Source organism: Nyctereutes procyonoides, unplaced genomic scaffold (assembly GCF_905146905.1).
Source record: "Nyctereutes procyonoides isolate TBG_1078 unplaced genomic scaffold, NYPRO_anot_genome, whole genome shotgun sequence".
NCBI lineage: Eukaryota > Metazoa > Chordata > Mammalia > Carnivora > Canidae > Nyctereutes > Nyctereutes procyonoides.
Genome location: NW_026575082.1, coordinates 8,643,705 through 8,663,119, shown reverse-complemented (window position 1 = coordinate 8,663,119; position 19,415 = coordinate 8,643,705).

Genomic DNA, 19,415 nt, shown 5'->3' with positions numbered 1-19,415 from the left:
TTCCATGAAGGGACAATGGAAAGAATTAAGGTTCTGTTCTCTCGACAGCCACTCCAGTTGGACTGTTATCATCAAACAAGTCAAATTTTGTTCAGAGAAAGATGCTAGTTGGATCCTTTGTACCAAGAGAGGACAAAACGAATAATGTGAACTTAAAACTAAAATGATATTTAGCATTAAGCTGAAACTTGGGATAAAGAGTAAGAAAATAGTATTCAGATCTGTAAATTATAATCTTGTGGATGAAGTGTTACTATACTCTTAGATATAGTCTTTTGGTTAAATAAAATCAGAGTATATCAGTTCTTTTTCGCTTGCTTTGAACTCTATTTTTATTTCTTGTGAATGATTAGATAATACAGCTCAGAGGATATTATGGTTTAATGGAAATGCTTTTTAAATAAATCTTTAACTTAATTTTTCTAAGTATGAAATATATTTTGGATTAAATGCTCTCATCTTAAATGTGACATTTAGGAATTGACATCTCTAGTTGAACTGTTAAGTAGACCTTTAAATAGCGATTCCTGCAGTGCAATGGTGAGGCTAGTGTTTCCAGGATCTGATTCATGATTTAAAAAGGGAAATATTATATATATATATATATATTATAGAGACTACAAAGTACACATATACACACATCACAGTCCCCCTACTTTGAGCCTAGATACTGTACAGACATTAGTGATGGAGGATGAGATAATTTCTGGAAATATAAGAAAGGCAGTACTTATTTAAAATCAAGGGTAGGAATGATAAAGTTTCAGAGGATTTGTAAATCAGTGATTCTAATTATAAGCTGGTGCTTTCTCTAAGGGACACCACCAAAAGCAGCAGCAGTTATAAATATTTGGAAACTGGAAGATAGGCCAACAAATGTCTTGACTAACACTGAGGTAACTTGGCTTTTTTTTTTTATTCCAGAAATGCATCAGAGCATTACAAAAAGTGTAAAGCAATATTTCACAACAGAAATTTCAGAATCAAAAAGCATAAATACTTCACAATAGCAGGATACGTTTCCTGTTGCCAAGATTCCCCAAGGAGTGGATTAAGTATTCTCAGTGCTTGTGACATGGTGATGTGGCAATGCTGTCAAATGCCCCAGCCTCAGAGACTGAACAGGTCTAGAGAGGAATTAGGAATAATACTCATTTCAGTTGGATTTTATTATTCCTCTGATACTTGATCAATGTGAGAAATGACTATAGTAGTCCCCTGAGAACCATAATGAAATCTTTAATGTAAGGATTACTAATTCCTCTAGCATGAAATTCCTTTTATATATATATATAGAGAGAGAGAGAGAATGAGACAGACCAAGAAACAGACTCTTAACTACAGAGAACTAATGATTATCAGAGGGGAGATGGGGGCAGGGGAGGATGGATTAAACAGCTGATAGGGATGAAGGAGGGCACTTGTGATAAGCACTGGCTGTTGTATGGAAGTGTTGAATCACTTTATTGGACACCTGAAACTAACCTTACAGTGTTAACTGGGATTTCAATAAAAACTTTAAAAAAAAAGAAAAAATGTTTAAAATTCCAAGTTTGTAATGATTACAAAAAGCAGAAGAGAAAGTAGATAATTGTGTTAATTTAAATTCTATTTGAGGAGAACAATGGCATTTGTGATATTTAAGACATCTATAAAAGGATGTCTAAAACATTAAAATTTTATATGATTTTTTTACAACACAATGGAATTAAGATTTTGAACAGAGTACATAGGTCTGTTAGCCATCACCCTAAGTTTATTTAAATTAGGAACATTAAAAATAAGTCTGTCAAAGTATAGAGTTAGATTAAAAAAAATTAGAAGTGCCTAAAAATTTTAGGAGTGCTGAATATAAGCACTCAGTTGGTTAAATGTTCAATTCTTGGTTTTGACTCAGATCATGATTTCAGGGTCTTGAGATTAAGCCCCACGTGGGGGCTCTGCACTCAGCGGGAGAATCAGCTTGAGGTTCCTTCCTTCTGCCCCTTCTCCCACTCACATGTACTCTAAGGATAAATAAATTTTAAAAGAAATTTAAAAAAAACCATTAGTACCAAACCATACAGAATTATACTGCAAGTAGATAAAAGAGATAGTATTAAAAAACAAAAAAGTAAACTCTGAAAGTTTTATAAGAAAATAGAATTTTTGGGTTGCCATTGGGGAAAGATTTTTTAAGCAAACACAAATCTCAGAAGCTATAAATTATAACATATTTGACTTTTAGACTTTTTAAAAACTTTTTACTTTCATTCCAGTTGTAAACATATCATATTACATTTGATTTTATGAAATTTTCTAATATATTTAATTTTAATCAAAGGCTCATTCCCCAATGGCAACTGCTTTTAAATAGGTTAGTGCTTTTCCTGCTACTTATCTTCATGTTTTCTATAGCATATGTTTTTGACTCTTTTATAATATCTCTTGAGAACTTACTACAGTAAAGATCTAGCTTGAACTCTTAAATGCCCCCAGAGTCTACCCCTCTTCTATCTCCTCATGCCAACTGAGTGTATAGCAAATGCAGGGTGAAATGAAGTTATACTTTCAGAAAAATGTTCAACTTGTTTCCCGCAGAGCCTAAGGGTGGTCTATAATTACATGTCTGCTATGTTGGTTCTTAATCATTGCTTATTTTTATTGATTTGTATATTTTTGTATGGACCCATCACTTTTTTCTTCTTCAGAGTACCTTTAATTGTTCAACCACTGAATTCCAAAGAAATAATGATATCCACCAAACCAACAGGAGATCCCCGATTAGGGACAGCTTTATCAGTTTAGAATGTCCATTTCCCAACATTCCTAAATTCCTTGTTTTTATCTTTCATGTTACTAGTCAGCTCAGAACCAGTAGTGGTTCTCTGTCTGAGCCAAACACCCCCAGAATGAGCTGATTCTCCCAGGAAATAGAAAATAAAGAGTGACTGGTGCTTGTCACAATTGTTCTCTTCTCTCTGAAGATGTAGTGCACCTACCTCTGTTGTACCTACACAGTTCAGAGGCCTTTAAAAATATGGCTTTTGCAACTTGGCCATTTTTTTCTCCTAGTTGTTGTTGGCAGGAGCATTGGCTTGGGTTGATGTATTATCTCATATTTTGAAGAGGAGTCCCAGCAAATTTAAAACTATACTGTGACTTTTCTTTTTAGTTAACAAAATATCATTCTCTTTCTCTGATTTCATATCCATAGCGTGATTCTTTCTACTAATTAAAATACTATTTTTCACCACTTTTAGGGTATGGTTTTTATTTACCCCTCACCAGCTCTTCATTTAAGGGTACTGAAGCCATTCAACTGTAGCAAACCAGATGCTCATGGAATGCCCAACAGGTTCTGCTCTAACAGTGTGTTGAGATCTCAAAAAACTCTTAGACTGATGAGCTGTGAGAAGAGAGCTCTTCTGCTCTCAGGTACCTATACATTCAAGTTGTATGTCTCTCCCAACCATGGAGACTTTGAGACAGACAAACAACAAATACTATTCCCCTTGAATTCACCAGAACCCTCAGGATTGAAAAGGCTGCTTAGGAATGAAAGCCACAGGGAGGCACACACAGATTCCATTTAGGATCAAAAGTGGTGAGTCAGGAGCTACTACAGGGAACCAGACCATCCAACCTCCTACCCCAACCCCTCACATCACCACTCCCACCCCCCCACACACCCACACTCCCACAGCCAGGCAGGCACGTCTGCATTTTGTTTCCACTGCACTACCCAGTTTGTTGACCATGGGATCTCACACTGGTTTGCACTCCCATGGTTCTGGTAGAAATTGAAATCTGACCCCTAGTTGTTGCACATTTGTGGCCACAATATTTTGTTAATACAGAGATGGGAGGGGAGGTCTGGAGGAAGAAGAGTCGGGATGCAAGACAGAGATAAGCAGCAGCACTGGGTCTGGCTCAAATTGGCATCTTCCATTTTTTTCCAGATTCAGTCCTGTGCCTCTTTTACACAGAATGTAAATGGGTATTACTTTAACTTAATCTGAGAGTTGTATCTTTTATAAAAGGGTTTAAAATATTAACAACAGTGTCATAAATAAAAAATTAGTATGCTTTCTTTTCTTTATTGCTTTTGCATGCTTGATGTTCTCTATGCATTCTGTTTTCCTGTAGGGATTATGCTGTGCAGCGCCGCTTTTATGTTTTGTCCCCTGCCCTTGGTTTAAGAGTTATAGATCTTGATTTTGTTTCTACTAAGAGTTGTTTAAGTTATTTTTAAAATCTCAAATCTCTTAATTACATCTCTGTAATTAAGGTTAAGAATAAAATTACATTTTAAATATCCCCCTATATGAAGACTTATCTTAATGTCTGCCTTTGTTCTTCCTGCCCTTCCAGAAATTACATGAATAAAAATATGTTAACAGTAGACATAAATTTAGAGTGTTAAATTTTATTGTACCCTTTCAGTTTATAACTGTCATGCTTTAGATTTAAATTGATGACCAATCATTTGTGATGTTCACAAATTGTCAACCTATATAACAGTTTACGTGAATCCTCAAATATATGTCACTTTTGAAGTCTTTTTGTGTGTATGTTACAGTTTTTAAGTACTTTTTAAATCCTTTCCTCCCAGTTAAAGAAAATTATGATGTCATATAATTTTAAACTTCTCATGAGGTTTATACTCCCAAATCATGTTTATTATTATTATTTTTAGTGGGAATTAGAGTCACTATTTTTATTTATTGATCATTTATATTTTTAAAGTGTTTTCAGTTTTTGAATTTAAAAAAATATATATGATATTTTTATTTGAACTCTTTATATTACAGTTTTTTTTCCCCAAGAATAATAAGCAGGTACTTTCCTTTCACACATGAAAAACAACTTGGATTGCATAGACTTCTAAGTTCACAACATTTTGCCATCGATAAACACAATTCTTCTATCTTGGTGTTACCGAAGTGATACCACCATAGGTTTAACGTTTGCCCTTTGAAAGCATACTATTTTTTTCCTGCCAAACTACTAAATTAATTAAAATGTGACCAGACTATATCCTGTTTTAAGCATGAGTTAATATATTTAACAGAAGAGTGCAAGCTTTTAATGCAATGTTTTTTTCTGTGCTTTCATTTTTCTGTGTTTTCTTTCCACCTCTTGATTGTCGATTATTCCTTCAGCAATGCCAGTAGACGTTTGCCCTCTCTGTTTTGCTCACTTTGTCAGTAATATTCTCACCCAGATTTTAAAATCTTAGATCTCTTTCCCCCTGAGTTCTGGGAAAACTTTTCAAGTTTGTTAAATTTTCATGGCTTCTGTACTCTGCATTCAAAATAAGTTTAAAACCAGCATTACATATTTCCTTTTGTATTTCTCTATTTTCATTTTAGTCATAAACTACACACAGCCTTTCCTTATAATGTCTCATGCCTTCATCATAAAGGCCCCTTTACATCATATCTTGTAGGAGACACCTAACAGAATTAAACTCTCTCTTTCTCATTCTCTCTCTCACACGCACACAATCTCAAAATTTAGGTTTTCTTTATTCTTTCTGACTTCTAACAATACTATTTCCTTTCCTGATAAATATTGTTCTTTCATTACATGGCCTGTTTATTTTTTGCCTTGTCTATTTAATTTTTTTTAAAGATTTTATTTATTTATTCATGAGAGACACAGAGAGAGGCAGAGACACAGGCAGAGGGAGAAGCAAGCTCCATGCTGGGAGCCTGACATGGGACTAGATTCTGGGACTCCAGGATCACAACCTAGGCTGAAGGCAGCGCTAAACTGCTGAGCCACCTGGGCTGCCCTATTTAATTTTTCTTATATGAGGAGATATTTATTCAAGTAGAGTTACCTACATTATTATGAATTCATTTTCTACAAATTTTGTAGCATTCATAATATGTGAACCAAATGGAATAGAGGAAACATGACTGTTGCAAACTTATAATAAAAATGACAGTTACCTTGACAATTGAGACGGTGACTCACAGGGGCTAGGGATAAGAATAAAATTTGTTCCAGCTGTTGATTTTCAAGCAATGGGATCTGTAGCAATTTTGCAGCACTATGTTAGTCATATTTGAAATGCTCTGACACCTTCCTATTAAAATACCTATTAAACATTGCACCATCTTAAAATGTTTCAGTAGTGCTGGAAAAAGAATATACTGTAATATTTTTTGGTATGGAGAGATAATAGAGTGTCAGGAAGCGGCAGAGCTAGGGTGCCCAATTCAAGCATGATCTGAGTTTTCTGTTTCCTTCTGTGGTTCTGTACCATATAAACCCCTACTTACTGTGTCTCTCTGCTTTCTCTCCTACTTGCAATTTTTCTTCACCCTTCATCTCAGAAGAGTGTGTCGCATTTTATTTGGCAACTCTTATATTGTCAAATGAATGATTTCCACTTTCTACCTTTGCTCTCTATCCTTTTCTGCCAAAGTAATTCTCTCCTCCTGTTCTAACAGGAACTCTTGGCAAGGAAGAAAAAGAATATGAACTACTTCAGGATATATGGCATAGACACATAGTTGACTTCAGACCCTACGTGTTAAAGGTTTCCTACTTGGCTCTGATTATGATGTGCTTTGTATCAAAATTTCTATACTATCTTATAATCATCCAAGTTCTGTACTTTGAGTCTTTTATAGCCATAAATGTGTAAATGTTATGCAAAGACAGTCAACTAACATGTTTTTTCAGCAGCTTGTGGTCTAGAATTGTGCTGTGGCGGCTATTCGTCAATTAAATGTTACTTGGGATTTAATACAGTGCATTATCAAAACAGGATAGTTGATAATAAAATGGTGTAATAAATTATCTTAAAATACAGAAAAATTGTTCAATGTACAGAATAATATTTTATTTCTAGGACTTTCCCTATGGTTTCCACAGCAGATTAGATCAACAGATTTGTGTTACTAAAGCATATTTAAAGTTTTCTGGAAAAAAAATAAAAAAAAATAAAGTTCTCTGAAAAGAAGCTGATCAGAAAAATATCCATTCTCTCCTACTCTATTTCTACCATTGAAAAGTAAAGTTTCAAACAGCACTGGGCAACAGAAATACAATGTAAGCCAGATATAAGCCACATTAAAAAAAGGAGAAAAGAAGCTGATGAAATTAACTGTAATATATTTTGTTTAACCTACCCAACATATCACCATTATTAGCATGCAATAAATATAAAAAAAAAATGAGAAAAATGGAAAAACATTCTATGCTCATTGCTCATGGATTAGAAGAACTATTATTAAGATGTCCATACTACTCAATGTAATCTACAGATTCAATGCAACCCCTATCAAAATTTCAATGGCATTTTTCCCAGAAATAGAAAAAAAATTCTAAAATTTGTGTAGAACCACAAAAGATCTCAGATAACCAAAGATATATTGAGAAATAATAACAGAACTAGAGACATGCTATTACCTGATTTCAAATTATATTACAGAACAATAGTAATCAAAATGGTGTGGTACTGGCATAATAACAGACATATAGATCAATGGAACTGAATGAACAGCTCAGAAATAAAACCACACATAAATGGTCAGTTAACACATGACAAAGGAAGCACGAGTATATATAATCTCTTAAATAAATGGTGTTGGGAAAACTGGACAGCCACATGCAAAAGAATGAAACTGGCCCACTATCTTACACCATATACAAAAATCAATTCAAAATGGATTAAAGACTTGAATGTAAGTTCTGCTTGAAACCATAAAGCTCCTAGAACCATTTTCTTGGCAATGATTTTTTTGGTATCTGATGCCAAAAACAAAGGCAACAAAAGCAAAAACAAGCAAGTGGAACTACATCAAACTGAAAAGCTACTGCACACCAGAGGAAACCATCAACAAAATGAAAAGTCAACCTATGGAATGGGAGGAAGATATTCGCAAGTCATGTATCTGATAAGAGGTCAACATCTAAAATATATAATTTTTAAAAACTCTCATAGGACTCAAAAGTAAAAAAAAGTTAAAAACTGGACAGCCATATGCAAAAGAATGAAACTGGACCACTTGCCTATACCATACATAAAAATAAACTCAAAATGGATTAAAGACCTAAATGTGAGAACCGACACTATAAAAATCCTAGGAGAGAGCACAGGAAGTAATTTTTCTGACATTTGCCATAGAAATATTTTTCTAGATAGGTCTCCTCAGGCAAGGGAAACAAAAGCAAAAATAAACTATTGGGACTACACAAAATAAAAAAGATTTTGCACAGTGAAGGAAACCAACAAAATGACAAAGCAACTTTCTTGAATGGGAGAAGGTATTTACAAATGACATATCTGATAAAGGGTTAATATCCAAATTGTATAAAGAACTTACACAACTCAACAAATAACGCAATTAAAAAATAGGCAAAGAACGTGAATAGACATTTTTCCAGAGATGACATATAAATGGCCAACAGGTACATCAAAAGATGCTTAAGATCACTAGTTATCACAGAAATACAAATCAAAACCACAATGAGAATCCCCTCACATGAGGTAGAATGGATATCATAAAAAAAAGTCAAGGTACGCCTGAGTGACTTGGTTAGGCGTCTGCCTTCTGCTCAGATCATGATCTCAGCATCCTGGGATTTAGCCCAGTGCAATATTGGGCTCCCTGTTCAGTGGGGAGCCTGCTTCTCCTTCTCCCCCTGCCCCTCCACCCCCTCATGCTCTCTATTCCACTGGTACACACACTCTTTCTCAAGTAAATATTTAAAAAATAAAGATAAAAAATATATTTAAAAAGACAAGAAATAACAGGTATTGGCAAGGATGCGGAGAAGCAGAAACTATTATGTCACTTACATGTGGTCTCTAAACAAACAAACTGTGCTTATAGATACAGAAAACAGACTCATGATTACCACAGACTGGGGATGGGAGGTCTGCAAAATGGGTGAAGACGGTCAAAAGGTACAAATTTCCAGTTATAAAATAAATAACTCATGGGATACAATGTTCTACATGGTGACTATAGTCAATAATACTATCTTGCTTTTTGATCTGAGAGTAGATTTAACATATCACAAGAAAAAAAAATTGTAACTGTGGTGACAGATACTAGATTTATTGTGATCACTTTGTAGTATGTACAAATTATTGACTCTTGTGTTGTACACCTGAAACTAATAAGTTACATGTTTATTATACCTCAATTTTAAAAAGAGGTATTCATAATTTTTAAAATTTATTTTACACTTTGAGCAATGTATCTAACAGCCACATCACTGTTGCTCAATAACCATATGTGGCTAAGGGCTACTATATTTGCACATGCAGAATTAGCCTTTGAGTCACAGATATTTAAATTCTTTCCTTCTACAAATAGTAATAAACATTTGGAAAAAGCAAGATTTACTTTTGTATAAACTCAATTCCGTATAAAGCTATCTCAACAGACAATAATTTTAAAAGGAGAAAAGCAAAAAATAGTCAATGTCTATTCCAAATAAACTAAGTTAATTAGATGGTTTTTTGACATACTGTAATATAATACTTCTATGCATTTTTAGTAGGAGAACACACATGTTTTTAAATCTCCTATATAATTATCTATGACCCTTTAAATAACTTTTTTAAAAAAAGATTTTATTCATTTATTTATGAGAGACACAGAGAGAGAGGCAGAGGGAGAACCAAGCTCCTTGTGGGGAGGGATGCTGGACTAAATCTCAGGACCCTGGGCTCATGACCTGAGCCAAAGGCAGACGCTTAATCACTGAGCCACCCAGGTGCCCCTTAAAATAGCTTTATTTTACTTTATTTATGGCAGACTCTGCGATTTCAGTTTGATTTCATTTTTAATTCTAGCAGTTATTGTTATTTGATATTGGACAAATTCTTTTTAAAAATATAATACTACTGATTTTGTGGTTGTTGTAGTGATTGGAAATAAAATAAAAACAGGCATATTCTCTGGCAGTTACTTTATAATAATAAAGACCCCCTCTTATATCACAAAACCTTTAATAAATTAAGAATAGGCCGCATCAGGATGAAACTTGACAAGGAGCCTGTGGGCATGAGAGAATTTCTGGGGAAATATTTTAAAGGAATAGTAACCACTGTTGACTCTGCACTAAGCCAGCAAAGCAATGTCTTCACATATAATAATAATCTTCACAATATTTTTTTAAAAAATAATCTGCTTAATGAGTTTATGAAAGATATTGTCTATGCTGTTTATGTTTTATTATAGGTAATAGAATTCTCTGGGTCAATAATTAAAATAATTGGAATATGACTTTGGATATCACATTATTATAGTTTTTCCCCTTATTTCTTGTCAGTGATGTATTTTCACCAATACTAAATGGATATTGCCAAGATATAGAATGAAAATAGATCTTCCCTGTTAAGCTATCCTACGATTCCACCGATCTTTGTCTCATTCAAGGATTGAAGTGGGAAGAGATGAAGGCCCACAAAGTGACAATTTGATCACATGAGTGTCAAATTTGACAACATGAGTGCATGTTGGGGAAGTTTTGTGATTATCTTTACAATTTTATGTTCCTTTATCATTATCTTTGGTGTCCATCTGGACTACTTACCATGATCATTTTCTATCCCAAGCCACATGTTACCCATGTGCTACTCTCTTTAAAGCTCTGGCTCTAGTGCCATCCCTCTAAAATTTGAGCACATAATGGATTCTGTGATTTTTTTTATTGGTATTGATAAATATTATCAGTTGTTTTAATTATTATCAGTGACTTTTCTGGGATGTCTATTTTTGAAAAAAAAACTTATTTTATGGAAAGGAAATTATGCATGTCAATAGCATCTTACAGTACATTGCTTACAAATAGTTAAATGCAAAATTATCGTTTAAATTGTGACTCAAATTTAGTTTATTTCATATATACCTCAAGTTTTATAATGTTCATACATTCTAAGCCATGTCGGTAAGTTCTGTTCTTCCATACAATGAATTTGTTATAGCAAGCCTGAACAGACTAAGACACTGTGGATGCTTGGTTTTAGCCCATTTTAGCACAGATGTATTTCCATTTACCCCCATGTTAGAGCAGAGCTTTTACTACTAAGGCTTAATTTTACTTGTAGGGAATAGTGTCTCTAGTACTGAAACTATGCATCAGGATCTCTCCAGCATGCCTGGGAAGGAACATTTGCCCAGTACTGTGAGACCTCTGAAACTCTTAGCTTGCATCCCTGCTTGACCTTCTAGAATCTTGCCTTGCATACATTCTGCTTAGGAAACTTCACGGGGCCAGCTAATCTGTGCAGATGTTTAGGGCACTTCTCTACCCTTTTCTACTCTCTGCCATTCAGCTCTCAGCCACTTCCACAGCCCCCATGGGAGTCTGATTATATTTTCTCCATTCAGACAGACATGTGCTCTTGGTCTAAGGGTCTGTGCAGCATTTTGAAAAATCCCCACAGTCAGAAATCCTGGATTAATGTGGGTTTCCCTCCATGGCCTTTCCTCTTAAAATTCATAGTATAGCTTTCAAATGTGTTGTTAGACATTTTTGCAGCTATTTTGTCTTGTTCAGAAAGTAGTAAGTTTTTGCAGTCACTTTAGCCCCTCCCCTAATAAATCAGAAAATCCAGGTAAGTCTTCATTGAACTATAAACCTCTCTGGCACTTTGCTACTACACTGGTCGAGATCATTATTCTCTCTTCCCTGGATTCCTACACTGGCTTGCAACTTACACTTCTAGTTCCAGTACATCCTCTATGTTAAAGAATGGGATTCTAGAAACACAATTTATATTATGTCATTTTCCAGGTGAAAATTTTTCAATAGCTTCTCATTAAACTTAGAATAAATATTTGAACTCCTAATAATGACCTTGGGATGATGTAAGCCTCTGAAATTGTTTTCTATGTGCTTCTTTGTTTCCCCTTTATGTTTAAAAAAGCGTTCTTTTTTTTTTTTTTTAAATTTCCTGAACCCGTGAAGCTCTATCCATAGCTGGACTTTAGCGCAGTCTATTTTTTATGGCCATGACATTACACTCATCATTCTTTCTCTGACTTCTTTCTCTTGTTTTAGGTGACAGCTTATGTGTCACTTCCCTGGTGAGGCATTTTCTGATCACATAGGACTTTACCCTTACAGCAACTTGATCTTTTAATCCCAGCCACATACAAATTGTGATTTCCTACTTGCATATAGGTGTATGCTTTTGTTTATCCTCTATATTTTCTGCCAGGTATAAGCATCATAAGGACAAAGATATCTGTTTTATTTACTACTGTATGTCCAGTACTTCTCTATGGTATATGGTATATGATAGAAGCTATACAAATGGTCATTGAAGGGGGATCCCTGGGTGGCTCAGCGGTGTGGTGTCTGCCTTTGGCCCAGGGCGTGATCCTGGAGTCCCGGGATCGAGTCCCTCATCGGGCTTCTTGCCTGGAGCCTGCTTCTCCCTCTGCCTGTGTCTCTGCCTCTCTCTCTCTCTCGGTCTCTCATGAATAAATAAATAAATAAAATCTTTTAAAAAAATGGTCATTGAATTAATGAAGAAATATATTTAACTTCAGAGGGAAAATTTTCAATATCAACACTTAAAGGTTTAAGAGAGAACCAAAATTTTCAAAAATTCTTAGAGAATTGGAATTGGAAGAAACCACCAGGATTACTTAGCCAACCATCATGTTGATGTAATAATCCCTGTGATAACATTACCTGCACTTATGTTCATCTACTACTTGGGAACTCACTATTTCACAAGGAATTATATTCTATTTTCAGACAGTTCTCATTATTTAAAAAATGTATTTCTCATTACACGTAATGTAGTTTAAGCCTCACATTGAATTGTTTTATTATTAGCAATAGTTCTCTCACTTTTTAAAAGAATTCTGAAAACAATGATACATACAATTTCTTTCCTTTTGTGATTTCTTCTGAATTATACTACTAAAGGAAACAATTAAAAACTCTTACAGTTCATGGAATGATAAAGAATGACATTCCATTTTGGATGCTTTGTTGCCACTGAAATTTTTTAAGTTATATATAGGGTCTCTTTCTTTAGTCCATATTTACATGCACTACAAACAGGAATTTTGAATTTCACTCAAAATTAAAATAACATATTTATAAAAACCAAATTTATAGAAAGTCTCCTGTTAGCTAACATTAAGAAATGTCAAGCAATTCCAAATCTTTATGGTTTTCCCATTTGTCCATTAGCACATAAGAAATGAAGGCCTTTTAATGCGTATGTATGCATTGGAATAAATAGATTAACTGTTTAGGACACTGTTTGAAACTGAGAAGACTCATATACAATGTGGAAAATGCACTTGCCCACTTTAGCTCAGGATGTGTGTGTGTATGCAGGTGTGTATGTATGTTATTTGGAAAATCTATACTCTTTCTTACAGAATTGTAATAGTGATCAAATGGGAAAATATATTTGAAAGCATTTAAAAGAAATTTTAAGTGAATTGCTCTAATATTGCACATTGTAGTCATAAATATTTAAAATTTTTTACACATTTAAATAAAATGAAACATCACTCATAGACACAATTGCTTGATTTTTATGTGCATGAAGCAATTTGGAAAATTGAATTAATTTGTTATTATAGTTCTTTGGTCCCTGTTTCTGAATCATTTTATCACCACCATTCTTTAGGATGTAGAGGTTTGCTTGCAGAATGACCCACTTTCTCCTAGCTCTTCTTTGGGACTACATTAGACACCTCTAAAATTGCATTAACTTTTATAGGTCACTTGGATACCACTATATGTGGTTATTGTTTCAGCACAATAAATTATATTTTCCAAATTGCTGCCCATGGACTATCATTTATCTAGGAAAATAGAAGTGTTTGGTGGTCTAATTACATATCCGATCCTTTTATGATTCTGGCTGAATAAAAATATAAACCAAATGTGACAAAATGCTGTTTTAGACATTATTAGACTAAAATTTAAAAAGACAAATCATTTTTACATTCATGTGTAAAATGACTGCTGACATAGAATATATGAGCAGTATTTGTCAGGATGATATTCTAAGATCATGCATTCATTGTTGTCTCTCTGTTCTGAACATAGCAGTAAGAAATAAGACATATTTCTAATAAGTCATTAAGAAATACAGGCATGTTCAGTGTACAGGCAAAACTCTCCACTGACCAGTATAGTAGTCTAGTTATAATTAGGGCTTTATCTGTCACTGGATCCAAATATGGACCATGGAGCCTGAAGCATGACCCTGAGAGTGACAATGACCAAAGTCATCCCTTACAAAGCAAAGTTGTGGAAAAGAAAAAGACATTCAAGATAAACCAGAATTCCTCAGATTTCTCATCAAAGGACCGTTACAAAGTCAATGAAGAAAAAAGAGAGAACACACCCAAGTAACTTAAAAATTTAAAAACAGAATATAACTACAGCTATAGTTGACAGTAAGTATAAGTGGCAAATCTGAAAAAATTTAATCCATTAAAGTTATAAATCTAGATACTTGAAATTTTCTTGAATATAATTTCCGGTGCTCCATAAAAAAGTCAAAAAGAAACCTGATATATAATTATCATTAAATAGTTCACTCATGTATCAAATTCTTTATTCCGTCTTCAAACAAACCAAGTTTTATAGCTGAGCTTTACAGATGAGTTTTAGCAAAATCGTAAGATACAGATTTTTAAAATGCTTTACAGAAGTTCAGAAGAACACATTTCCTAGCACATTTTATGAGAAAGTAAATTATTCAAATGAACTCGAAAGTAGTATGAGAATTATAGATTAATCTAGGATTATGAGTGCAAAAATCTCTGTGATGATCTTGGCAAATGGAATTTAGAAGTGTTATAAAACATTCACCATGACCATATGATGTTTATTCTCAGAATTCAAGGAAAGTTCTCTATCAGAAATGTATTAATTTATTTCACCATTCCCACTGAGAAAAAACTGTACGGTTATTACAGAAAAAAAAAAAACGATGAAACAACTTAAAAATTTTAACCCTATTCATAATGAAATCTAGGAGCATAAATGGATTTTTTTTTACCTAGTTAGAATCTCTAACGAGGCTTATATCAAATGTGTTCTTCACATGAGTGCTGAGAAATGTATAGAATTGAATTTATCATAACACACACCTGAAACTACCAACAGTGTATGTTAATTATGACTGAATTTAAAAAAAACCCACAAAAATAAGAATACTGTTCTTCATACTGAGGCATCAAAACTCTCATAAAGTTCAGCAAGTTGGCCAGTAAATCTACTATTCAGGGCTCTACCTCAGTAAAGCAAGATTGTATAATAAGAATGCAAGGGAAGAAGTAAATATTGGTAAAAAAGACAATTTTGCTATCATATCCTGACAAAATATCTATCCAAGACAACATACAGGCCATTTATATAAAAAGCATATGAATGAATTTTCTTGGCAAAAGTTCAAACCAATTTTAAAACATAAGAAAAATTCCAATAATTTGAAATCTATAAACAATATTTTTAAAAAGATGCCTTTGAAGCAATCAAATGTATATGAAAAGCTCCTTTGGAAAGGTTTACGAAAATGTGTGTGAGTCATGAAAGGGTTCCTCAATATTCAGAGCTATCTTTCATTCATGGATAATGTATAAGTGCAATGTCATGTTTCTCTGGAGTAATCTTTAAATTTATGCATTTCCAATCAATATATCAATGGAAATCTGCAGGGAACTTGACAAGTTGTACTGAAATTCACATAGAAGAGGGTAAAGAGTAAAGTTTCAAGAATATGCCATTTCTGAAAACAAATTAAAAAAAAGAGGTTATTTCAATCACCATCAGATGTAGACAGTTATTTACAATAAGATAATGTTTAAGTTTCATTGATATTATGCCACATTTACAGATATGCTGTAAAACTTTATAGCAAGTGTGCTCAACTTAATTTGTAGAGAAATATACTTTGCATAGTGTTTTCTATTAAATAAAAGCAAATACATTATAAGAATGCCCCTAATATTTTTCTAAAAACGTGTCTTTTAGCCATTTTATAGTTTGTATACTCAAAGTCATCTTTGTGTTTTCTGACAATTTATATTACCTTAAAAATGAATTAACAGCAGTCAATATAACCAAATACCAAAATATTAATGACATTTTCCTATTTTTTGTGGAGACATTGTTTTCACTGTTTAGGTAAAATAATAATTATATAAACATATATGGTATATAGGTACAGATAGGATATCTATGTCTGGATTGTAAGCTCCATGATGTTAAGAATATTGTTTGCCTGTTGACTGCTTTATAACCAACACCTAGAACAATATCTGTGACATGCCACATGTATCAGAAATATTTCCTTGAATGAAAAATATTAGTTACCCTTTAAGTAAGGTAGATTCCCTTCTTGACTTTATTTCATGTATTTAAAAACACGTTATCATGGCAACTAGATTAGAAAATTTTGTGTTGGAAATATGTAAAAAAAATTCATTGTTCTATTTCCAATTTTTGGAGATAATTTTCTAGAGGGAAGCTATATAACTAAGACACTTTATACAGTAGAAACAAGGAAATATTTGAAGTGTCAACCAATATTTCTAGACTTGTTAATAAATCCCTGTTCTTTTGTTTCTGAGTCAAGAATCAAAATACTGATTTTAGTATAGCCTTATATTTAACTTTGGGGGCAAGGAGAATATTTTAAAGAGAAAGCTTTGACATGTTAAAAGGTACAATTCCAAGAAAGCAAACAACTTATTTTTTTCTTGGGGTGTGTGTGTGTGTGTGTGTGTGTGTGTATCTTTGCATTATTTTTTAGGAAATGATCTGGTGATCAGTTCTCACATATTTGCATTTAATATTTTGATTTATAATTTTTTTCACTAGGCCTTTTCAGGTTTTTTTTAGAATTTTTGTTTAGAGAAGACAAATTTCAATGTGAATAAGCAAATCTCTTTCCTATGTAGTCTATGCATTTCTGAATCCTTCCCTATTTCCATGAATAAGATTATAAAATATAAAATCATTCTACGACTGTTTAGTTCTTCATGGCATGGGAAGAAGGAAATTAAAATCAAATCTAATTAAGCTCATGGATGGATAAACACATCATATATTAAATCTTACCTAAATGTTCCTTTATAATATAGCCAAGTAACTCACAATCACAGTTACCATGAGCTGTACTTTAAAATAGTATCCTTAATGAAGCTCCCGGGAACATTTCTAATGGTTCTATTTTTAGACAAACAGAAATAAACACACACCTATAGTCATTACTTCTATTTTTTTAACATACATAAGTTAAATATAACTTGGTGAAAAGAACTGAGGAATAGGAGGCAAGTTAAAGGTACAGACCTAACTAAAGATGTGATTTCTCTATATTTCTATAGAGGAATTAATATAATTTATCAGAGTATTATTTCATATTACATGGTATTTCTATTTGCTTCTGTCCTGTAAATGCCACTCTTATTATTTTTATCATTTTTTATTATGTCTTAGTTCATTGCGAGATTTTTACATAGAAAAATGCTTCAGAAAGTGAGAGCAGGGAGTTTGATCTATTTAAAGGAATATCTCCCTGTTGTTGTAGCCACAGTGATTTCTGGAGAAAACGGCCTTGAATTCAAGGGTAAGTGTCTAGCTCTTCACAGTAACCAGATTAAGCTAACTAAAAATTATGCAGGGTATTAGAACATTGAGATTCCATATCGTTTTTCAATTCTGATATTAAAAAAACTGTTTATACCCAAATATATCCTATCATTCTCTAAGGAATCTAGAATATGAATTATTACATTGTACTCTCTCATATGTATTTATGTGAACATCTTTTCATTGCATTTGTCTTCTTAAAATTAGACAGAAATTCTGTAAGTTTTTATTTCCTCATTTTATTTCCTCATTAAATTCCACACATTCTCTTCACTTTGTAAATGCCCTTACATGTAGATTTCCATTTCCTCTTACATTATTTAAGCATTTTATAAACAATATATTCCTCCTACCATATCTAGGACTGTTCAATAACTTGAAATTACAGTGTAAGTATTTCTATTGAAACTGTTCTGATGAGGAGTAAATGCAGACCATGTCAATTAACTAAAATATTGCTGTTGGTGATCTTTACATGCTTGGTGATGTCCAATGTTGGTATATTTTCATGAATATTTAACTTTAGCATTTACACTACACAAATTTCTGACTTTTACATTGTCAGTAGGCACGTGGAAGGTGGTACTTAAGAAAACTGAGTAGAGATGCCTGGGTGTCTCAGTTGGTTAAGCATGTGACTCTTGGTTTCAGCTCAGGTCATGATCTCAGGGTGGTGGCATTGAGCTCCACACTGGGTTCTACACTCAATATGGAATCTGCTTGTCTCTCTCCCTCTGTTACTCCCCCTAGCATATATTTTTTTTTCTCTCTCTCTCTCATAAATAAATTTTTTTAAAGAAACCTTGAGTAGAACAGTCATATCCCTCTTTAAAGATTTGCAATATTATCTTATTGCCACGTCTGTCAAGAACACTATAGAACTCTGACTGTAAAATTTGCTTACACAGTCAGATGTGAGGACAAAAATATTGATTCAATCACAGATGATTTTCTAGTAACACAGTTGATGCTCCATGTTTACTTCTGGTTATTAAATTTTGACAATTATTTCTATGGCATTGTGCAACTGATGGCCTCAAGTTGCAAAAATCCATGGTGATGTGGCATTCAAATTTTAAGAACGTATCTTCCATTTTTAGAAATTCCCATTTTGATAAATGTCAATATCAGGTAAAAACAAAGTGGTATAAATTACATAGGTAAATGTCCATGGGTAAAAGCAGGAAGTTGACAGAGTTTGTATTTTTTAGCAGTAAGCAAAAAAGAAAAATCTCAGTGGCCTATACAAAACTGGAATTTCCTCTTTAATGGAAGATAGTGACAAGCTCATAAATGCAAGTAATTTGTAATATAATTTCCACAAAATTGTATTTTATTCTATATACCACTTTTTATCTCTTTATGGGAAATAAAGTCAGCTCTATTTGTGCCTTATTTATGTATTATAGAACTGCTGGTGCTGAAACAAGAAAACAATGTGATAATGAGTGAGAGAAAGAAGGAGGCAGGGAGGAAGGAAAGTTAAGTTGCTTTTAACGTCTTGAAGATAGTAAAAAGAATAAAATAAACCTACACTATTAAATCTTCTGCTTATGTTATACCTCATTCCATTAAATGTACCTGAACTCTACTCTTTTAAAGATACATTTTAGCAGTATTAGCTTTATTAGATTTATTGAAATAAATCTAGTACCTCTGGGTACATAAAAATAAATGTCTTCACCTATTTAAACCATATACCCCCAAAAAAATAAAAATAAAAAAATAAACCATATACCCAAAGATTACTTTTAGCTGAAGAATGTAAAATTTAGAATTTTTCCATAGAATTTTTCCATATATTATGACAATGTGAT